The following is a 6,000-nucleotide window of genomic DNA, read 5'->3' as shown; positions in this document are numbered from 1 at the left end:
CCACCCACAGTAAGGCCTAATAAATCCTTCCTTTGTCCCCATTTCCCCCAACACACACAAATGCAAAGTAAACAGTTGGATCAAAGCTTTTAATGTGCTTTGTACTGTTTTATTTAAAAAGATCAGGTCTGATATTTGAGAGGAAGAGTCCATCTGGCTAGGCTGATCTCAAGAAGCCTCAGACAAATTGTAAACAAGACCAGGGCACAAAGTTCTCTCACGGCGTGCAGACTGCGGCTCTGCCATCGCCAAAGCACTGGCTGGAGCTGGCCGGCTTTCCCTGACCACTCATGCAAACGGAACTTAGTGTTTTGAAACTGACCCTCTTTATGAGCTTTGCCTAGAATTTTCTAGCATTTACACTGCCCACTGCTATGGCCAGCTCTGTCTAAGCTTCTACTGTCCTGAGACCATACTTGTTCATGTTTTAAAATTTTCTAACAGTCAACATCATAGTGCTTTACATACCATTCGGACCCTCAGTTGTTCAAATAAACTCCTTAGTAATTTTAAAAGATGAGGAATAAAGATTTGAGGGAAGGGAAAAATTGTTTTACTAAATGGGATATGTGTGTGTGTGTGTGTACACATATATTTTAATTTAAGGCTTGCACATTGTACCATTACGGAATACAAAGAAAGGACATATTGGTTACATTTTCTCCATCACAGCATTTATCATGCTTGCTGTTGTTATTTATACAGTCATCTGTTTTCCTTGCTGGATTGTGAGCTCTTACACACCTATGTTTATACTGGAGATCTACCACTCATCTGGCCACGGCATCTTTACATGTCTAAACCTGATTTCTTATCTGTAAGATGAGATGACAATTCTTCAAGTAGTTGTTGAGACTAATAAATAAGACGTGTGTGAAAAGGCACAGTTTCTGGCATTACAGAGTAGCATGCGATATACCTTTTTAATTCAATACCTTTTGTTGCATTTTTAAGTGAACCGCTTGCCATTCCAAAAGGTCTTTCCTGATAATCTTTGGAAGGTCATCAATGCTTGCAGAGGAAACCGTAGGTTCCTAAAAGGATTATTCCCCAGAAAGAAGTTGTGTGGACCTATTCCACAGACCATGTCTATTGCAAGTACAGAAGAACGAATGCCATCTAGAATTCACTAGAAGAGGGAGGGTTGCATTTGGTTGGAAAGACCAGGTTGGGAAGTGAAGACAGACTCCTGGGGTTGGCAGCAGATGAGGGACCAAACATAAACACACAGCAGTAGAACAATTCATCTCAGGAGGACCACCTGTGTATGAGCATCTGGAGACCAACTCCCAGACCACAGAACTGGTCTGTGGCACAGGACAAGTGAGATGCACACAGCATTAGCTGAGATCAAAGAGTGAACTGACATTCAGGCAATATTCGCTGAGCACCTACTGTCTATGGGACAATGAGTAGGTGCTTTCATGTATATACGTCGCTTAACTTAGGAGACAGCAGCATAGCAGTGAAATATGGGCTCGGAAGTCAGACTGTCCAGGTTTCCGTCCAGACTATTCTCCTTAGTAGCCTCAGGACCAGGCACGTTACTTAAGTTTGATAATGATAATTTTCTTATCATGGTTACTTAAATGTTCTTACCATGGTTTTCTCACCTGTAAAAGGAACAATAGCACCTACTTCACAAAATTTTTTGTGGTCATTCAATGATTCAATACATACAAAAGTGCTTAGCAGCAAGCCTGCGCATAGAAACTACTTAATACATTTTAACCATTGTGCTTTGATTTGTACTCACTCATTCTTTTTATTAGTTAAGAGAGACTGTGAACTTACGACAGAAAAGAGGTCTAGACCTGGGATCAGAAATCCTAGAGTTAGAAGTCAGTTCTGCCACTTACAAGTCTCCGTACCATCATCCAAAAATGAAAGTAAGAAGATTACTTGAGATCTCACTCAAAAGATGTGTCGTGAGACACATTTATTAAGAGACCAAGATGAAGTGTGTCCACAGAGGCCACACAAGTGATAGGCAGAGTTTCAGACTGTAGGCAACCGATATCAGGAGTATTCAGGCCAGGGCGGCAGTGGTGAGAGTCCAGGCCCTCGGGGACTAAGACACAGGGACAGGAACACGAGCATCAGGGATGAGAGTTGCCAGGATCAGCACGACAGCCAACTTAACCCCGAGACACAGTGATGCCAAATTAATCTTCCAAACACACCATTTGCATGAGATCATCATGCTCACTGGCCTCCAATCACTCAGCACTGGCCTAAGAATAAAAAATCTCAACTCCTATGATGAACATCCAAGTTCTTCCAGGACCTTCCTTCAGTCTCCACTGTCAAGGTCACTGACACATTGGCTGTTTCCTCTCCCTGCACAGGGCATTCAAAGGATAGAGACACAAACTTTTGGTCTCACCCTTCTCTCCATCTAGAACACAGTCCCTTCCATCTCTACTTGTCCAAGTTATTGAGAACCTTCCAGCCTCTGCAAAGGCAACTTGCTCCGTGAAGCCTCCCTCAGTGCTCCAAGCCGTACGTGTTCTCTAGCTCGCTTGCGCACCTAGCAGTCTCTGCTTTGTATTGAGTCATTTTGTATCTGCCTTTTCTCCCCTTTGCTTGAAAAGGGGCTTAAACATAGTATTGATAGTTAAGCAATATATATTTGTCATTGTTTGTTTGACAGCTGTATTAAATGAATGGATACCTGAATGAATGAGTGAAGGAAAATGTAGGTAAATCTAGAAATCCCTTACCTCTAGCCAGGTTTTGTTTTATAATAAAAACAAGGCTGATCATAGACCTTGATATTTGTAATAATAATAATAACTATGAATTAACATGTATCAATTCCTATGAGCTAGGCATTGAACAAAGAGGGAGGGATGCAGTGGTGAGTGAAACATACACATCTCTCCCCTCTGGAGCACACAGTCCTAAGGAAGGGTCATACATTTATCAAATCATTGCCTAAATACATAATTATAAACCATGAATGATGTAAAGAAAAACATTACAGCAAGTTATGAGAACACAAACAAAGGAACAGGATCTAATTGCGGGGAGGTCAGGGGAGGCTTCCTTGAGGAATCGATGTTTCTATTCAGATTTGAATGATGATAGCACTTGGTCATGGGCGGAGTACTGACTTGACAGCAGCGGATTGAATAGAATGGCCATTTAAGGCATTTCTACTCTGCAATCAGATGTTTCTAGGACTGTATGAGGATGACAAGTGGTCCAGCATCTGTGCTAATAATTTTGAGTGTGTGTTGAAAACAAAGTAGGCAGACAGTAAGAAGAATGGTCCAGAGAACATGATAAAGGAGGAGAGAGATAAGGCTGAGAGGGGGAAACATAGCTCAATGAATAAATAATAAACCTGAATAAACAGAGAAATAAACACAAGGCAAAAAGCAGGAAATGATGAGTATACCATCACTCTCCGTCCTGGATGTCTCAAATAAATCCTATAAACATTTAACCTAAAAACATCTCGTGTGCAGTTAAACTTTTTCCATTTAAAATATAAGGAAAGAATTTTGACTAAGGGCAATCCTAACTTGGCCCTTTATGAGAGCTTGCATGCTTCTGCCTGGGTCCTGGACCGATGTAACTCGGCCCTTTATGAGAACATGCATGCTTGGCCCTTTATGAGAACATGCATGCTTCGGCCTGGGTCCTGGACCGATGTAATGTTATCACCCTTTTGGATGCACACAAAGCAAAGAAGAGTAGGGGTTACATGGGTTTAAATGTGAGAGGTTGGAGTCCGTCTCTCTGTGCCTCTGGCTGGTTATCTATTTGTCAACATGCTCCCAGTTGAACTTACGAAAAGAAATGGGATGGCTAAAGGTTACATTTGGAAAAGTGGGAGAAGGCAGATAGATGACTTCTAAGGTCCATGCCAGTGGTCAAAATTCTCAAGAACTGAAAGAGCAGAGGGAGAAGATACATCAAGCACTCTGAGACACTGCATTCACTATTCAATATCCACAGTGAACTTTTTAGGATACAGAATGGAGACGTCACGGATGTGCCAAAAAGGTAGCATATTTTCCATACCCCGCCCCGCCCCGTGTGGACCAAATGAGCTTTTCTAGTTCTGCTGACACAACAATGATGGAGACGCTTAATGGGAGAGAGACACCCTGTTCCTGGGGCATCACCATTTAAACTTCAGTGGCTTTGGATCTGAAGGCAGGTGGAAAAAATTGACTGTTCAGAGTCCTGCAAGCAAAGAGTGTGGAAAAGAGAAGCTGTGGGTACAAAAGATAAGCTTTGCCTGTTTCACGGTTTTGCCCAGGCAAGTGGTATTGAGAAACATGATTTATCCTGGGTTCCCCTCTTCACCCTGCAAGTCTGCCATGGCGTCAGAAAAGGCTGTAATGGGAGAATTCTTCTCTGAGATGTTAAGTTCTTTCAGTGTTCAAGGCTCCTTTACTAATACCCATGGGAGGAACCCACCTTATTAAATAATACCTTAAAGAAGCATTAATCTATCAGTTATTTTCTATTAGGCACAGAAAGCTGAGCCTGGGACCATAAAGGGAGGAGACAGGTGACAGAGGCAGGAACTGGGCACAGGCACTGGAGAAAGTTCCATCCAGCTTCACGACGCGTTCAGCCAGGGTCTTGATTGTACAAGTGCCTCTACTGGCTCCCAAAACACAACGCCTGGCCTAACACAAAGTCACTGTTTTCATAGAGAGGACACCTGCAGTAGTCACACAGTCAAAATAAAAACGTGAACATACTTAGTGTGTTTGCTCTTCAGTGTTCATGGAATTCACACAGGCACATATTTTGCCAGATGCAAGAAAAAAGTGATTATAAGCTACATACAAAATAAAAAGCATGCAAAACTTTCTCTCCGCAAGCATGATGACATCACCCCAAGCTTTTGTGAATGGGCATTACTGACGGGCAGTCAGACCATAAGCAAATTGGCCAATCAAAGCTCAGCAATGCCTGGATCCCAAACTGGTCACCGACACAAGAAATGCCAGTTTTCAGAGCCCGATAACAAAACTTTTAAAGTTCTTGATAACAGAACTTTATAAACAACAACAAAAGATCAGTTCATAAGGTGAATTACTCATGGTTATTGGCTAATAAGGGACTATAATCATTGCAGAAAATCTTGGAGAATGCAAGATGACGAGTACGCTGAGAATGGAAACATGCTATGCTTAAAAAGGCACAAATGAGTGACTTTGGAAAAAAGTGATTTTTTTTTTGGTATAACTCTCTTTTAGGGTTCAAAAGCCACTTCTAAAATTTTTCTCAGCACTACTTCTAAGAGGGTTATCATTTCCTTTCCAGGGTCCCTTGGTTGAGCATGTAACGCTCTTGACACCTACAGACTGCAGAACCTCCTTCCTCTTAAAGGTCTGAGGAAGGCCTCGGTTACCCACCTTGAGGGTCTCCAAATCAGCATTTCATCTCAATGTGTTGTGCTGGGGTTGTGCCTTTTAAAAGATACTAAAAAATTAAAACCAAGAAGATAATCTCGCTCCATACAGCGCTCTACAATCAGCTGGTTTGGACTTCATACTCATGAGGTTACAAGTTCAATCCCTAAATAAACCAGTTTTAGTTTCCACTCCACAAACACTTGTCCATCTTCACTAGTGCTGTGATTTCAGTCCAGCCTAGGTCCAGCTAGCAAAGGTCATTGTTTAAAGGTGATGAGACCATTGTTTAAAGAAAGTGTAGGTGGATCCATGTGCATCTTTGTGCATCTTTCAGCTAAAGTTGGGTCAGTCAAACCCTCTTGATATATAAAGGAAAGAACATATTATTACCTAAGTAAATGGACTATCTTAGGGATAGAGACATAATTTGAAGAATGAACATGTTTACCAATTGCTAGTGATTCCCCTGAAAATGTTTTTAATGTACTTAATTATCCACAGGAGCAGGCGGAATGGAATCACAGCATTCTAGATAATCCAAGTCATTTCTACTTGACTTTAGCACACAGCGTTCACCACTCCTGCACACGCCCACCTTCCTCTTTATGTTTCGCTT

The sequence above is a fragment of the Monodon monoceros genome, unplaced genomic scaffold, assembly GCF_005190385.1.
Source record: "Monodon monoceros isolate NGI ecotype Baffin Bay Population unplaced genomic scaffold, NGI_Narwhal_1 Super_Scaffold_7, whole genome shotgun sequence".
NCBI lineage: Eukaryota > Metazoa > Chordata > Mammalia > Artiodactyla > Monodontidae > Monodon > Monodon monoceros.
The sequence above is the reverse complement of the archived record's forward strand: the minus strand, read 5'-3'. Positions refer to the sequence as shown.